The 18,179-nt window shown below is 47.6% G+C and overlaps 1 protein-coding gene across 2 annotated transcripts in view; it reads right to left on the reverse strand.

Annotated features, from left to right (window-relative positions):
• The window catches only part of PC (pyruvate carboxylase), a 367,605-nt gene that overhangs the window by 343,216 nt on the left and 6,210 nt on the right, over positions 1-18,179 (reverse strand). For both annotated transcript variants that reach the window (XM_054992419.1, XM_054992437.1), the window contains exon 2: positions 10,756-10,864. The gene's annotated coding sequence lies outside the window, so the exon portion shown is untranslated. The remainder of the gene's footprint in view (positions 1-10,755; positions 10,865-18,179) is intronic.

An 18,179-nucleotide genomic window follows, 5' to 3' on the forward strand; every position in this document is an offset into this window, starting at 1 on the left:
AAGAGCCACTGCCACCCACTATAGAAACGGGGGGGGGGGCAAAACCTTTGAGCAGAGGACATCGGGGACTGAACTTGGATTCTTCTGAATGTGATGGCATGCATGGCCAAGCTCGCTCTTTAGGGAGGGGGCACTGCCTCCGTTAGAGGGGGCAAGCTGCGTGGTCGCTGCTGTAGCCCACGACAAGCAGTGCCAGCTCCTTCACGGCTCAAGCCTGGGGGGGAATGAATGCCAGTCAGAGCGGAGGGTACTGAACAAGAGGGACTGATGTTGCGACTCGAACTCAGTACAAGGCAGCTTCACATGTCGATGGGGATTGAAAGACAGAGGAGGAATCGAATCAGTCAGTCAACTGCACAGCATTTTACGGTCAAAAATAAAGCCCGTTCCCACCAGTCCTCGCCCCAAGTACAATACAATGAGAAGCCTAGTCTCCCCAGGGAGGTGCATTTGAAGAACTGAGAACAAACCAACTGAACAGGTAAAGGTAACAATGGGAGGGGATTAAGCGAATTTGCATACTTTACAACAGTGATTGTACTTAGCATGACAAGTGGAAAGGAGACGGACCCCCCCCCCTTGCAAATTTTGAGCCTTCTGTACAGCTCACAGCACTGTGAAGCTGCAGTGACACTCATTTACTCCCCAAAATCATGAGGGCTAGAATCCTTTTCCCCCCTCCTAGATTAAAACTGAGAAGCAGCCAACGCACCCACGCCAACAGCCAGGTCTCGCACTTGGCTGCTGCAGAGATGGCAAGGCATCAAGTTCTAGCAAGGCAGCAGAGCATCAGTCAGGAGGGGAGAAAAAGCACCACCCATTGACGAGAGCTGTACAGCGGGACCATCCATGAGTTTGTACATCTAGGAAAAAACTGTGTGCGTGTATGTACACACACACACACACACACTGCCATTTAATAGTCAAGAGGAATCCCAAAAACGTCAAGCCTAGGGGAGACAGACGCCAACTGGCAGCTCCGATTTCCAACTGTCTCAGCAAATCAAGGCCTTTCTACAGAGTTCTGTGATTATTAAAGGGGTTCCTTTTGCTGCAACTTGGCATCTCCACCTGTCCCCCAGAGCAGCCTTCGCTCCACTCAGCAATACTCTTCACTCCATGCTCGTTAACAAGTCCCCCCCCCCTCCCCATTTAAAAAGGCTTCTCTGCTTATGCCCTGGAATGGATCTGAAGATTAAAATCAAAGTTGCTTTTCCCACCGCCTCCACAAGCAACATTATTTCACGCTTCCAAAACAGATGTTCCAACATAAGCCAGGCAAAAGGGGGGGGGGGGAGTTTTCATCTGGAGGAGATGGAGCTGGAACTGGCCAGTTGAACCGCAAAACCCATTTTTTTAAAAAAGTCTGATATTTTTATCTCTGAAGATTCCTAAGGAGCTCAAGGTGGCAGACACTATTCCGCCCTCTTTCATTTTACCCCGATCCTGTGAATTAGGTACGGCTGGGAAAGGAACTGGCCCGTGGTCCCCCAGTGGGCTTCACAGCTCAGCAGGGGTTTCAGCACCTGGCTCCAGAGACTTATTCTGACACTCTAATCCCTAAATCACAACTATTCTTTAAATTATTATTTACTTAGATCATTTATAGTCCACATTTCTCATTGAGACTTCAGGCAGATTACAACCATATAAATAATGCAGTAAGAGTACTCTAACAAAATCAACAACATGCCACAATTTAAACTATGTCAAATGCACAGTATCTTTATTGAATTTCAATTTTTTTTGCTGCTGGGTTGCTCACACATAGGAAAAGATGCATTTGCAAGGAGAAGGCGCTGCTACGAGAACAGATCTGCACGATACAGTCCTATTTATTTGGGTTCCTCTCTGTGGCAGTGGAGGGACCCGAGAATCTAGATGGGGCATAGTTACCACATGAAACTGACTAAGCTTTTAAAGATCACACATGACTGGGGAAGTTTGGGACAGGACACCTGAGATTTTAGGTAGCCCCTTCTTCTTGCTTTCCATAGCTTCTGACGGCCAGTGAAAGAGAGAGGATAAAATCCCAGATTACTCTCCCAGGCCCTTAACAAAGCAGCACACAGCAAAGAGGAATCAAACACTCTGTAGCTCGCCAGTGGCCATCCCAGCACTAAGGTCTCCCTGAAGGCATGCCTGAGATTTGAATACTGTATGCACAAATCATAAAGATGCCTGTATAAAGTTGCCTTGTTTGGAGTGCTGTTTTTATGTCGTAAAAGGTTTTACTTGTGACTCGGGAGGCATTCCACAATAACGTTGAATACTTGGTGGCGGGAGTGGATTAAAAGTTAAGAACCACTGGCACAACCCTTTTAAGCTACAGATTTATACCGGGGCATAATGATACTGGCTGTTTTGTTTTCAACTACCACCACAATAGCTCTTTCTTGGTCAGTTACAGTTAAGCAAATTTAACTACCGTTTTAGACAACATCTGAATTAACAAACCACAGTTTACAATTGGCCAACAAAGGGGACTCTAAAAACCTTGGCTTGAAGTGGGTTTGCAAACCATGGCTTGTAGCCAGCTCACACCAGAACTGCTCTGCTCCTGGGATTTGCTACACCATGGAGAAGGGCACAAACTCCGGAACCCAGTGTATGAGGGGATGGAAAATAAAAGCCGCTCTAAGCTACAGCTTGAGCATTGCACAGCTGGAAGCTCAAGCTATGATCAGGGCAAACCATAGTTGGGTGCAACATCTGAACTGAGTTAATGTCTCAAATAAGGGAACAGTAATGCTTCTGATTTCTTTCTCTTCTGAGTCTAATTCTGATAAGAAGAGACTGCTGCATCAGTAGGGTTGCCAGGTACTTCTCACCTCCCATCAGGAGGGTGGAGTACTTGGCACTTACTTCGTGCAGAGCACAAGGTCTTCATTTGCATGCGTGTGCATCCAGGAGCCGGCATGATGATGTCACTTCTGGAAGTGACATCACCACGCCGGCAGCAGAAGTGCTCCTACGCTCTGCATGGGTCCGATTTGGCCCGTTTGAGGCCCAAATTAGCCCTGAATGAAGCGCAGAAATGCTCCCACGGGCAGTGTGATGACATCACTTCCAGAAGTGACATCGCTACGCTGGTTGGGAGTGCGCACGCAGCTCGTGCTCCTGAGATGCCTGCCTGTGGCGGGAAACCTCTGGGAGCAGGTCTCTCCCGCCGATCGCTGGGTGATAGACAGACAAGGGGGCAAATCCTTGGGAGTTTGTCTGCCACCGGCAGGCACCTGGTAAGCCTATGTATCAGACTGGTGGTCCATCTTGTCTGGCATACCATTCACACAGTAGTCAGCCAGTTGTCCTTCAGGACCAGCCAACACAGCATAGAGGCTGGGGTTGTAAGCTGTTGGCCCAGCCTCCGCCATCTTTAATAGCTATTTAATATAGCTACTGGTGATATAAAATCACAAGACCCCTGGAGTAAAAGTTGTTTGGCTTGCAAACAGAGGAATTCCAGCTAACAGTTGCTGAATCCCGTCCGGGAGACCTAGTCATGAATGGAATGCCACATGTAAATGCAGAGTGACCAGCGGTGATTAGTTTACATTCCTCTCAGCTCCAAATGGAATCCAGAGCAACAAAGGTCTCGCGGTGTCTTCCCACTTAGTACATTCCTTTGCCTCCTTCCATGATGAGATCTCCTGCCCCTGATTGAGGAGACATCAATTAGCATCCATAAGCTCTTATAATTAATTCCTGGGAAAGGTACATTCCACAACTAAATTCATCAACTTAGCTCCAGTGGATTCCATTAACAAACTGCCCCTTTTGTGCAGGTCCAGGAGAGACTTTGCATTCTCTTTTACACACCTCAGCAGCTAGCAATCAAGGTAATCAAACCTTTGTTATTCCCAGCAACTGACTGCTGAAGTCTTTGTTTCAACGGCTGGGCGGACTCTCTCACCTCAGGGTACATTTTACCCTATAAGAGTAGTGCCCTTTCCTCATTCAAATCGTGCACACTTATTGGATCCGAAGTGCTGCTCCCTTGAGGTTACCCTGAGCCTCTTGCTCTCCTGGCATTTGAAGCTCTCCCTCAGCAGACTTCCCTGCTCTCCAGATAGGTAATTATCGCCTTGCAAACCCTCAAATCTATTCCACCTTCACCACTGCTTTTCCTAGGCCTCTTGTGTGTTTGTATGCAGTCTTGTATGTGTGTGTATGAGTTTTGCCCATTGAATAAAATTACCCTTTAATTAAGAACACTGGCTCCGTGTGCATCTTTTGGAACGGACCCCGTAAATTACTGGTGGAGATCTCGTTGTTACTGCCTTTCGTATAGCTGTCTCCCTTGCCACTAGTTCCCCCACTTACTCACAAGGAGACCAATCCTGGTAACAGGGCCTTCCCCTGCTGCTGCCGCTGCTGCCTCATAGTGCTGGTATTTGGAGGTTTGCTGCCTCTGTGTACAGAGGCTCCCTTCAGTCACCAGGACTAGTAGCCATTAATAACCCCTATTATGAGACTGGGCTTTTGTAGTGAGGCCTAGTGGCTCCAGGGAAGCCTGTACTAGAATGACTACAGAGCCTACATTTCCCAGGTCCCCTTTGGACCCTCTGATTGGTTAACAGGGGATTTGGAGGGGGAAATTGCACCAATAGAGAAGTAGAGGAAATGGTGCCTGAGAGAAAGGATAAAAGGCCTCACCCACAGTGGGAGTGGGTTCACTCCTAGGGAGCAGAGCTGAGGAGAGGCTGCTGCACACAGAGGGATCCCTCACCCAGTAGGGTTGAGACAGTTTCAAGCCAGTCACCAAGATACAACTAGGACGCATTCGGGTGTTTTATTTTGTTTGTTCACCAACCTTCACTGTTCTCTTTAAGCAACAACATTTTGAACACCAGTTATTTTTTACCCACTTAAATAAAGTTGTTTGTTATTCTGCCTGAGTCCTCATGCCTCATTCGGTCACATATACAGTAAAACATACTGGGGAAATAAAAGGGGTCGGGTGGGTGCTCTGGGCCCTCCTAAGGAGACCTGCACCAGAGTGGTGGCAGCCTACAGAGAGCTTTCCCTGGTTCCTGGCCGGCTGTGACAGCCCCTCTCCTCCATGAATCGACCTCTAACCCCCTTTTACTGCTACTCTCCTAGACAAGTGGCCCTTCTGATCAGCCTGAGCCAGGCTTCAACAGACCTGGCTCAGGCTGATTCAGGCAGTGATACGTTAAGCTCTGGTCTGGAAGCTCAAACTATACTTTTAAGCTCTGTATTCAAATTTGCACAAGCATCCCACAGCCCCCTCTACAGGCAGCATCCTTTCCGAGGGGTAAACCAGATTGCCCTGGCCTAGTGCCACAGCTCCCACTGATCTCATCAAATCCAGACCACTCTAAACCGATGCCTTTTTTGTTTTGAAGGTCACAAGGCAGGCGTTGCCAGTGAAGGCGCCTCAAGCTTGGTAAGAGGGCACTCGCAGGCTTATCAAAGCAGGCCCCTTATCTTGTACAAACCTGAATGCCAGCAACCTCCATCTAATATTTAAGATCCAGGTTTGTAATCTGCAGGGGAACGATAACGGGGCAGCACGAAGAGAGAAAACACGAATGAACTGCATGACCCGCACGGCAGGAAGAGGGAGGGAACACCACCAGGAGTGCATTTTCCCCCCAGGTGCCTGAAAAATTAATTGGCTTACCAAAGAGGTGGAACATTTAGCAAGAGCATCAAGTGACAGAAAGGACATTCAGCTGTCAGAGCTACAGAAATCAGCTCTTTTCTTCAGGCTCAGAACGACTTCCCATTCCAGCCTAGTCTACCTATGCCGCAGAATGAGGTGGTAGAGGTGGTACCTGTTTGTTGATTTTATAAGTTGAACTGTTGTTTTATGAATTGTTGTATAATGTTTTATTGTATTTGTATAACTGTTGTACCTTGCCCTGAGCCCACTTGCGGGAAGGGCGAGTTAGAAATGTAAATAATAGTAATAATAATAACAACAACAATAATCCTCGCAATAACATGGACTGTACCACTTCAGTGTGCTTGGGGAGGGGAGGGGGGAAGACAGTCACTTGTTTGAATGCTGCCCTGCATTTTTTTTTAAAAGAAAGTTTCCTTAAACCAGGGTTTTCCAACGTGATGCCTGTGGGTGCCATGGTACCCCGCTACTTCTCCTGGCACTTTTCAGGAAGGAGCAAGGCCATTGTAAGACAAAGCTTGTTACTGGATGCCTCTATTCAAATGAAAGTAGCAGTCACAGCCACTGGAGGACAAGGAGGAATTTAAGTACCTGGATTTGTGGTTCCATTCTGTCTTTAAGCTTTTTTTCCTTTTTACTCCCCCCCTTCTTTCTCCTCTCTCCTCCCCACAGGCTTTCCTTCTTTTTATTCCCCAATCTCTCCCCTCACCCCAGGATTTCCTTCATTTCTTTTTATTCTGTTTCTGCCATCTTTTGCAAAATGAGGGTGGTATTGTGTTTGGCTCAAACTCCTGCAGAAGACATTTTGGGATGGCACTCACCACTACCCGATAACATTCCAAAGCACCCACATGTTCAAAATGGTTGGGGACCCACAGCCTAAAGCGAAAACTAGCAACGCAAGAAGCAGGCTGGGGTAGAAACTCCTGCCCTAATGTGCTAGCTTATTTGTAAGGTTTTTTTGTGTGCGCGCGCGTACGGAAACTTTAAAAATGGCATCCCCCCAGCGACCAACAATTGTATAGCCCATTATCTCTTTACAGGAACCTGCCACTTTATTTTACTGCTTGAGTAGGCCAGGCCTCCACTGTCCTTAACGGTGCCCAAGGTTAAGCAGCGATGCCCCTTGCCTCATGAGAAAGGCCGTTTCTGGGAAGGAGGCGGAATGCCAGCTCCTTGCACACTTTAGCAGGCATGCTCCTGTCTGTCACAACTGGCAAGGAATGAACAGGCCTTGAGGATTTACATTTGCTTGGATTTATGGAGGAGCCTTCAATTGTTTTGAACATTAACAATTTGAGATATGCAGATGACACCACATTACTAGCAGAAAATAGTGAAGACTTGAAACGACTACTGATGAAGGTTAAAGGGGAAAGTGCCAAAGCAGGATTATAACTGAACATCAAGAAGACAAAAGTAATGACTACCGAGGAACTACACAATTTTAAAGTTGACAATGAGGAAATTGCAGTTGTTCAAGATTTTCTATTCCTTGGCTCAAACATCAACCAACAGGGAGACTGCAATGAAGAACTCAGAAGAAGATTGAGACTTGGAAGAGCAGCTGTGAGGGAGCTAGAGAAGATCCTTAAAGGATAAGGATGTCTCTCTGGGAACCAAGATCAAGATAATCCAAACTATGGTATTCCCCATTGCCATGTATGGATGTGAAAGTTGGACGGTAAAGAAAGCTGACAGGAAAAAAATGGATTCATTTGAAATGTGGTGCTGGAGGAGCGTTTTGCAGATACCATGGACAGCCAAAAAGACAAATAAGTGGGTACTAGATCAAATCAAGCCAGAATTCTCCTTAGAAGCTAAAATGACAAGACTAAAGCTATCGTACTTTGGTCACATCCTGAGAAGACAAGATTCTTTGGAAAAGTCAATAATGCTAGGAAAATTGGAAGGCAGCAGGAAAAGAGGAAGACCTAAAACGAGGTGGCTTGACTCAATAAAAGAAGCCACGTCCTCCAGTTTGCAGGATCTGAGTAGGTCTGTTAGAGATAGAACGTTTTGGACGTCTTCCATTCACAGGGTCACCATATGTCGAAAACGACTTGACGGCACATAACACACACACATGGAGGAGCCATGCAGATGCCAGCACTGGGTCTAGACTAAGGGCTTGGCATTGTCTGCGACCTGAACTGTTGAAGGATGTTGCATAACGGCTGCCTGCCACTCCCAATCCACCAGGTCAGAGTGCCTTTCACAAGCCTGCGGCAATCAGGCAGCTCCTCGAACTGGAGTTCATTGCGATCTTCCAGACTGCTCTCTTGAACTCCAGGATGCATCCTCCGTTAATCTCATTTTTATTTACAATATTTGCACCTTACCTTCCACCTCTAGAGTAGGCAAGGCCGCTAATGCGTATATAAAACATAACTCAGATTGTTAATAACAAAATTAAACACAAGAGTCACATTGCCATAACCTAAACAAACAGCTAACCAACGTACGACCTGGCAAACCCCTTGAGCTACAGGACTTTGGAAGCTTCCCCACAAACACAGCTTTAATTTGGTGCCCCAATGAACAGAGACCAGGGCATGGCAGGCAACTGACCCATCAGACACAGTCAATTCTACATAGCACTGGACCACAGCAGGATATTCCACGGCCAATGAATGCCACTTGACATTGCCTTTTTTCCTGGTGGTGTCCTGCGTTAGCACGGACATCATCCATGTAATACCTTTTATTAGGGCCAGCTCACCGACCTGTAACAATGCGCTAGCTTTCAAGTTCATCAGGCCAGGTGTTAGTAAGGCCAGGAATGAGGGCTGCTGCCCCCCCCCCACAACCCCGCAGCAGCTGGAGGCAGTGCTAAGCAACACAGCAACGCTTCCCCTAGTGGTCACCTGTGACAATTTCAGGCATCTCCAGAGACTTTTTTTCAACAGCTGCTCTTAATTCTGATAAATTTCTGCTTTAATTGATTTTTTAAAAAAATAAGTGGCAACTGTAGGCTGAGCCTGGTGTACCAGCAAGAAATCCCCGGAGAAGGACTCTTGCTAGTCAACTATACAGGAGTGGCATCAGGAGCACTGCCTAGGAGACTTTTTATGGATCTTTTTCATCCATCACATTTTTAGCCTGCTCTTCTTCCAAGGAGCCCAGGGCAACATGCACAGCTCTTCCCTGCCTCCCTTCGACCTTTGCAATGACCCTGTGAGGCAAGTTAGGCCTAGACAGAGTCACCCGTGAGTTTGGTTGCTGAGCAGGGATTTGAAACCGGGCCTCACTGGTCCAATTCTGATACTTTAGTCATAACTCTCCACTCCGCCCAATGTCCCTAAGACGTGTTGTTAGAAACCAGGATGTCATCCGTCTGGCCATACTCCAAACGGAATGATAGGGAATGCTCAGTCGGCAGTCTAAGATTTGTCACACATGGTTCCCCAGAAATCTGTGCAAGAACAGGGAATTAGACTGACCGGCGTCTTCTGTGTGCTCGTGACTGAACAGGCCTCCAGAAGGCACCAGCATCCAGGCACCTGGATGGTGCCTGGATGCTGTGATCCACATGTACAGACAATAACTTGAATCCAGACAAGACCCTGCTGGTTGGCCAGGTGGATGTGCTAGAAAGGACAGTATGGCAGACTCTGTAAAAAGCTTGGGAGGAAGGGCTGTTAGACCCCAGTTTATTGTCAGAAATGCAGGTTGATATGGTGGCTAGAAATGTTTTGTTGCCCTCAATTGCATTTAGTGCATTAATTACCTCTGCTTGTGGAGTCAGCTCACCGAGCCACACTCCTTCACACTACTGTAAAGGTGAAGGTAGACTACTGTAATGTGGGACTGCCCTTGAAGACAACTTGGAAATATCAACTGGCAGCTAAGTTACTATCTGGAACTCACAGCTTTGTTCATATCGCTCCCATTTTGAAATCCCTTCTGTCTCCAGATTCATTTCAAGGTGCTTATTCTCACCTTCGTAACATGGGACCCACAAACTTGAAGGACTGTTCCTCCTCATAGGAACCTGTATAGCCACTCTAATACCTCAGCAATCCCTGTTCCCTCCTGTAGGGATATAAGATGAGCTACTGCCTGGTCGCAGGTGTTTAGACTAATACCTCCACTGTCGTACAACACTCCACCAAAAGAGGTGAGGAAAGCATCTACTCTTATGTCCTTCAGGAAAGTATGTAAAAACTGCATTGTTTTGAAGGGGATGTCAGGATGGTTAAAGGCAGCAAATGCAGTCTTTACTACTGGTCTAGCTTCTTACTGTGGTTTTTAAGATGTAATCAATATATCTCATTCTGAGCCTGGCTTACGTCGTTCTCCTCTCTTCCATTTTTTCATCCACAACAACTCTGCGAGGTAGGTTGCACTGAGAGAATGTGACTGACCCAAGGTCATCCAGCAAGTTTCCATGGCAGAGTGAGAATTCGAACCTGGGCCTCCCAGATCCTAACCCAACACTCTAACCACTACACCACCCTGGTTTAGGAGAGTTAAGATATAAGATAGTGTATTCTTCTAAGATACTCTATCCTGGTGACACCACTGAGAAAGCCCTGCCCCTAGCAGTCCCTGCCCATCTGCCAAAGGCGAAGGGCACCCACAGAAGAGTCTTAGCTCAGAGGTGTCCTCACTAAATAGGAAGGTTTACGCAGGAGAGGGCTGTCCTTTACCTCAACCATTTAGGACTAGCTTAGAAGATAACCTTTGCAAGCCAATGTACCTTTATGCACTGGAGTGCTAGGGCCAAAGGAGCAAGCCCTAATTAACCTGGCATTCTGAACTAGGCAGTTTCTGAACAAAAGGGAGGTCTTCGTAGCGCACACGGCAGTTAACACAACCATTCCATTCCAAGCACACACAATAGTTTAAACCCTATCCATATAAGCTTCATCAAGGTATTCATATTTTTAAGTGCAAAAGCCCTGATTCTATTTGTACTTAAGCAGATTTATAACTTCAAGGAGGAAATTTATTTCTCCAGCTTCCAGGCCTTCCAGCAGTAGAAAAGAAATGGATACTAGAGTTTGGAACCACCAAAACAGCTTCAGGCAGAGTCTGTAAGGTTAAAAGCACAGCCACGCACTCGCATTTATTTATTAGTCTTAGCAGAACAGAAGGTCTACCTTGAAGGCTACTGGTCTCCACTAGTACATTTGGTCTCAATTGTCCGATTCCTGCAGCCCCTCGCCCTCCAGCCAGGCTTTTCAGTTCCAAAGGAGCCAAGAGAGTATCCTGCAGAGACAAAGAAAGGCAAGTTACACTGAGCAAACTGGCGAAGACACACAAAAAATCCTTGCACAGAAATTCCCCTGAAGCATTTAGTAAGAGCCCTCAGGCCTTTGCAATTCTCCCAGCAAGACATTCAGACAAAATTGGCAAGACCAAGGCTTGAGGTCACCAAAGGGTAGCAGTAACCTACTTTTTAAAAATACAGCCTCCTCCAATAACGAAAGCAAGGGCTTTAAACTCAGAGCCAGAGCACTTGCTCCGCATGCACAAGGGCCCGGCTTCAGTCTCCGGTTAAAAGGATCTCAAGAAACAGAACGGAGGACAGTCTCAGTAGCATCAGGCTAGAAAGACCCAGGTTTGAATCTCTGCTCTGCCCTGAAGTTCACTGGATCTAGCCTGAAGGTTGTTGCAAAGATATGGAGGTGCCTCAGAGGAGAAGCAAAATAAAAATGCATGAGAGAGAAAAGCAAGCGCCAGAGGAGAGAATACTGGGATAGGCGGACCAGGAGGCTGATTCAGTAGAAAGAAGCTTTAGACGTTCCGCTGCTGCCTCTGGGCAACCTTAGCGCTAATACAGCTCTAATAAATTGTGTTTATTATTTAGACCAGAGATTGTATCAAACGCCAAATGAAGTTTACAGATCCCATCTAAAACCAGACGAGCCTCTCTCCTGCAGAGAGAATGCCTCAGGCTCCAAGAAATATTTGCGACATGTGCGAGGAAAGGCAAAAGGCAATTTTGCAATTACATACTGGCAAATTTGTTGTCGGCTTGGCCACAAAACAGGACCGGAGAGCAACCCTCACCATGTAAGCCGCAGTTCTAGGCACTCTTACTTGACAGTAAACCCCATGGAAAACAACGTACAAAGATGCCCAGGTTTTGTAACAACCTTTGCCTTAGAATTCTGTAGTATTAACACTCCAAACACCCTCCTTCAGCAAGCAAGTGATCAATTCGGGAGCAAAGGTCAAGGGCTGGCATGGAGAGGAGCATTTGAGCCCCACAGCCTGGCAGAGGACCTAATAACCAGGGCTGGTTCTAGGTTTTGATAGGCCCTGGGCAGAACGCGCTCCTCCTTCACTGCCCAACACCAGGAACCCCAGTCACCGCCCACATGCCCCCACCTCCCTGGCACCCTCCCCATGCCCCCTCTCAACCCCTCCTCCTGCCCAGGTGCCCCTGCATTCCCTTTCCTCAATGCCATTGGGCAGTGCGTGTGGCTGGGAGAGCCACTACTGTGACCGTCACCACCTGCACACTCGTCCCTGGTCGTACTGAGCAGCCCAGGAGGCGAAGCACTCGCAAACAAGTGTGCAAAGGAAGGGTGTGCAGACCGGCGGCAGAGGGAGGTGTGCTGGTAGGGGTTGGGTCCGGTCAGGTGCCCCCGTGGAGGGTATGCCAATGCCAGCCCTCCCACCAACAAACAGTGCCATCACAGAAGCCTCTGGGACAGGCTCCCGTTTCATTTCAAGTAGGGGGTCTTCTGCGCCTCTTTTAGCCCTGCCGCTACTGACAAGGCTTAAAGGAGTGTGAAAGACTCATACTCTGCTCCCCCCTTCAGAAGGATAAGTGCACGAGCAGGCGGCATGTTGACGGGGAGGGGGGCAGTGCACACACTCGAGCACATCTGGCACAGAGCTCCACAAAACTTGGAGCCAGCCCTGAATCAACTGACCAACCTTCTTGGTGCCAAGAAGAATACAGAAATTCTCCGCACCAAGGTTTCATTTTTTAAACTCTTGGATACGCAGGTTCCGAGACTGTTATTTTCCCCACCATCTGTCAGGGACAGCAAAAAGACAGGTTTCCAAGCTCTGCTACATCAGCCTCTCTTCCCCCTCCGTAAGCACAGGATGGATACGAGGCACTGAACCAGAGGAGGTTAGCATCTGCCAGAGAAGACGTGCTGTCATCCCAGAAAAGGAGATTTCCGAGCTTGAAGGAACCGGGCCAAGACTGACGAGCCAGATCAAACTCCACATCAGCTCAAGCCTATTCTGAGAGCCGTGAGATGCTCTCTCCTCCCAGCTGAAATGTTTTGGTAGATACAAACAGAGCTTCACTGGTTCCATCATACAAAGCCATGAGAGGCATACAGAGGGAGGGAAAGACCATCCACTGAGCAGCTTCCAGGGCCTCTGTTCTTCTGGGAATGCTCAGCCCAACTCCTGGATATCTTGGGCCAGTTAACTCAACACTGTCCAGGGAGCTAGGTTGCTTAGCTTAGGCTAACTTGGCCCACCTTGCTGGCACTCTCCAATACACATCAAGGTGCCATTTTTAAATCAGTAAGACCTCTAAATCTGCCTGCCTCCTAGGTTGCCAGTCCAGAGCTTCATCCTCAAAGTTCAGTGTGCAGACACTGCCTAATGGTAAACTCTGTATGTGCACACCACAATTCCATGCACATACAAAGAATGCTCAATTAACCTATGTGTCGCAACCTAGCCAGAGGCAGCAGTCCAACTGAGGAACAGGCAGGCGAGTAGTCACAGCAAGCCGAGGGTCAGAGCCAAGGTGTCAGTCCAGCAGAGAAGCAGACAGGCAGGAGTCCAACAGACAAGCCAGGGGTCAGAGCCAAGGTGTCAGTCCAGCAGAGGGGCAGACAGGCAGGAGTCCAACAAACAAGCCAGGGGTCAGAGTCAAGGAGTCAGTCAGACAGAGGAGCAGGGAGAGCCTAGGAGGCAGGCCAAGATCAGAGTCCGGTAAGTCATTCAGCAGGGCAAGGTCCAAGGAGCTACCAGGCACAGGGCTCTGGTTGTAGGGAGTGGTGAGCAAACTTGATTCCACGCTTGGCTTTCTCTCTCTTATACTGTCCTAACGAGGAGCAGGTGTTGTCTCTGCCTGACAGCTCCAGCCGGTGTTGAGCCTGCAAATGAGCACTCCTTCTCTGCTCCCACAGAGCTGCCTTTGCTTTATTCTTCCTCTTCTCTGCTGGCCCGGGGGCTCAGGTTTCTCTTTTGCTCTGGGGGAGTCTTTGTTTCCTCCAGCCTGCGCAGAGGTTTCTGGCTGCTCCTGCTGAGTTTCCTCTGGAGCAGCAGCTGGCACTGGCTCCAGAGTAGACCCTGCTGGCTCTTCCATGGCTGGCTCTAGCTCTAGAGTAGCCTCTGCTGGCTCTTCCTGCTCGTCTTCTGAGAAGGACTCTGGGGCAAGAGGTAAGGTGGTTAGTCAAGGCTGAGGCTGACTCAAGACACTATGGAATCCATTGTCTTAAAATAGGAGGGTGGCCGCTAGCTTAGATTACTTTGAAATAGAATTAGAGTAATTCATGAAGGAGAATGAGGAAGCTGTGACAAGTAAAGGGAACCTCCATGTTTGCAGGCAGAGTATCTCTGACTATCAGATGCAGGGGCCAAACAACAGGGGGAGGCAGTGGCTCAGTGGTAAAGCTTCTGTTTAGCATGCAGACAGTCCTGGATTTGATCCTCAGCATTTCCCGGGAAAAGTTCAGGAAGTAGGTGATAGGAAAGACCTTGGAGACCCACTGTCATTCAGAGTAGGTAACACGGACCGTGATAGGCCAAGGGTTTGACTCGGTGTCAGGCAGCTTCATGTGTTCTGGTTGTGAATCTCCCAGCGGAACATGGCTGGCCACCATGGAAGCACAATGCTGCATGAGATGGGTTGTGGGTGCGATATAACAGGGTTCTTATTTCCTGCAGAATGCCACATGGTGTGTAGAAACCATATTTCTGCAGGCATCAGCTTCTGGCTTAAAAGAAAAACCGGGCTTCTAACTTTATGGACGTTTCAGAAGCCAGAAAGTTTGCTGTGTTGGGAGTTTGGGACCCCCAGTGATCAGATGTTGGCGCTTCTCCGCCTTGCTTACCTGCTGTCCCATCCCACAACTAGCACAGTAAGCTATGCAAAAAAGGCAAGAACTTGAGGGTGCAAATAAGGCATATTATACAGAATAATAATATACAGAATTTGCATAAATCCCATACAAGAAACAGCATTCTAGTTCCTTAACCAACCAAGCAAATGGTTCATATACACAATCACAGCTTTTTTAAAAAAACTACTTTTCCTTGCCATGTTTTCGGCACAGAATGGTTTAGGAAATGCCTTGGCAGTACCAAGAATCTGCTGAGGTCCCAAAAACAAGGTAGGGCATGACAAGGAGCAACTTGGGCCTGCTAGCCAGCACCAGCCAGGAACAGCAACGTTCGTTCAGAAGCCAGCTTCAATGGCCGTACAGAAATGGCCTTTGGTATAGAAAGATGGACACCCCAGCTCCCAAAAGGCAGCCTTGGAGAGGCATTGACTCTACAGCGCACAGTGCCAGCCAGGGTCTCACTGCTCCTTTTGATGATAATCGAGCTTTGTTTATCACACATTTAAAACAACAGATCAATACAAAACACAAGGCAAAAGCTGACCCAACAGAAGAGACAAGCAAAAATAACAAGGAAAAGACATGATTATCTCCTGAGTCATAATTTACCTAGCGGATCAAACCAATCACCATCACAGAAGTTTCTGTACAGGAGGAAATGGAAAGGAACGTAACCAGCTAAACAAGAAGTAGATCGTAAAACTTTCAGCGATCAAATACAAAGCAAGCAGTATTTGGGTGCCTTTGGAACAAGTGAAGCTGGATCGTCTACGGAAGCCAGAAACTGGAAGCCAGTTCCCATAAGTATTGTTGAATGGCACTTTTCTAAATTCGTTCCTGTTTGACGGGCCAATTTTCCCACAGTTTCCTTTCCTCCACCACCCATCGGCCAGGTGGAATCGTCCCTCCTTTCGCTTTTGCTCAGCTCTCCTCCTCCCCTCAGTCATGCAAAACACACCATGCTTCCCTTCCTTCACGAGAGGCAAGCGAATGTGCTTTTCCTTTCCATCTCAGTCTTGTTACAGCCTCTCCACCCTTATTACGTTCAGGTTACTAGCTGCAGAGTAACAGCGCTCTGGCCTCATTCTCACCTGGGCAGTCAAGCCGCTGCATCATTTCAGAGTGCAGGTGGTGGAATCACATGAGCAGATGCTCCTACATATTTTTTAACATCCCCCCACCCTAATGAGAAAACTAGCCTATCAAGCAAAGGGCTAGATGGGAACCCTCCTCTCTTGACATGCGACCTTTCCCATTGCAAAGGATTTCTTTTGCATAGTTTCCTTGTACACAGAAAACTGGCACATCAGGAACAGAGTTTTATTTATTTACGTCATTTATACCCCACCTTTCCTGCCAGTGAGGAACCAAGGTAGCTTACATAATTGTCCTCTATTTTATCCTCACAACAACCCTGTGAGGTAGGTTAGGCTGAACAGATGTGACTGGCCCAAGGCCAACCAGCAAGCTTCCGTGGCAGAGTGGGGATTCGAACCTGGTTCTCCCAGATCCTAGTTTGACACTCTAACCACTACACCAATCTAGCTCCCAGTTTTAGCTGAGCTTGCTTACAATATGCTAATTTTTCCACATGTAGGAAAGTTTTGGTATGGAGCAACCCCAGCTGTCAGCAGTCCTTTGTATAGCTCGGAAACGAGGTCTGTTGCCAACAGCAACTATCCAAAAATGCTTATGGACGTCCACAAGCACAGTGGATGCATCTGACGAAGAGAGCTGTGACTCTCAAAAGCTTATGCTACAATAAAGTTGGTTAGTCTTAAAGGTGCTACTGGACTTTTTGCTATTTTGCACAAGCACAGTGGCTCCCTGTTGTCTGACACCAGCATCTGGTATACAGTGGTATACTGCTTCCGAACAAGGAAGCCCCATTTAGCTATCCCGGCTTACAGACAAAAATAAACTTGTGAATTTTGCTCCTTCAGCTAGAAATGAACTCCACGTGTAAAGTACATGTCATGGATTGCAGCATATCCTTTTTTTACTTTGCTCGGCTCGCCTGGTGCTATGAGCAGTGCGCTTGGTGTCTGTCACCCACGTGTCTCCGAATGCTGGCATGAATCACGCTCCTTTCTGTTTTACAGACTGAACAGCCAGAACTGATAGGTGCTGTTTTCCAAAGGATTTCGAGCCTTGTCTCTCAGCCAAACAGCTTGGCAGACACAGCCAAGGAGAACACATTGAGAAGTCGCCTGTACGTCCCAGAAGCCTACTTTGGAAGCCTACGAGAGGAACAACAGGAAGAGACCACAGCTCAACAGCCTGGTATCGTGGAATCTTGCTGGAAGCATTCCCAGTAGATATACAAGTGGCAGACTTGATTCTAGGATGGAAACCCCTTCAGTTTCAAAGAGGAATTAAGGCTTCTACAAATCCACTCCTGCATTTTAAAAACCACGGAAATTATATGTTAAGGCCTTGGCCTCATAGTATTAGAATTTGTGTCATTCCTCATCAAGGTAAGTGTGTGTGTGGGGGGGGGAGCAACAATGAAGTGTTTTATCACTGTGGAATAACATACACTTTTGGTGATTCTAAACCTTTTGTAGCAATCAACCTCTTGCACAGTTCACCTTCCACTGCAGAGCCCAACGTTATGTATGTTTAATCAAGTATCAAAACTGCTAAAGTTACTTATTGCTTCCAAGTACTTGACTTTCAAGTGACAACCAACCTCTTAGTAAGCTTTATCTTTAGCAGCAGAGTCAGCCACAAATCTACAGTTTGGTAATGTTACCCCCATAAGTATTTCAGCAGTTTGCTAATGTTACCCCCATAAGTAAGAGAGGGTTTTTTTTTAAAAAAAGACAAAAACAAGGGTTCTAACTGAGAACCAAGCTACGAGTGACGCCTGACACAGGGACATTTGTCAGCTTCCCTCAAGTTTTGATGGGAAATGTAGGCATCCTGGTCTTATAGCTTGGCTCTCCATTTAATTGTACAGAAACCCACACACACAGCGGAGGGGAAGGGGGGTGCCCGGTGACAGCTCAATGCCTGCAATCCCCTCCCAACCACATGTTCTCCCTCCCCTAGACTGCCGCTCTGTAAACTTCAATTAAATGGAGAGCCAAGCTGCAAGACCAGGACGCCTACATTTCCCATCAAAACTTGAGGGAAGCTGACAAGTGTCCAACCTGTGTCAGGTGTCACTTGTAGCTTGGCTCTAAATATAGCCAGCAGTTACTTTTATAAGATGCACAAGTGAATACTTTAGAAAGATGCCACAATACAGGCCCTTCCAGATTTTTGGCATCATTGGGACCAACTGACATGAGCAGATATATCAAGGCAGGGTCACAGGCAGCCCAGAAAGACTGCTCCACAGTGGTGCTGCTGAGAGTAAAGGAGGCCGCTCCAGGCAAGGGACGAGGCCTGACGGACAGGAGAACAAAATCAGCACGTGTTCAGAGCAGATTTCCTGGTGCTGAGCAAGCAGGTTGGACAGCAAGAGAGAG

The sequence above is a fragment of the Eublepharis macularius genome, chromosome 1 (genome assembly GCF_028583425.1).
Source record: "Eublepharis macularius isolate TG4126 chromosome 1, MPM_Emac_v1.0, whole genome shotgun sequence".
NCBI lineage: Eukaryota > Metazoa > Chordata > Lepidosauria > Squamata > Eublepharidae > Eublepharis > Eublepharis macularius.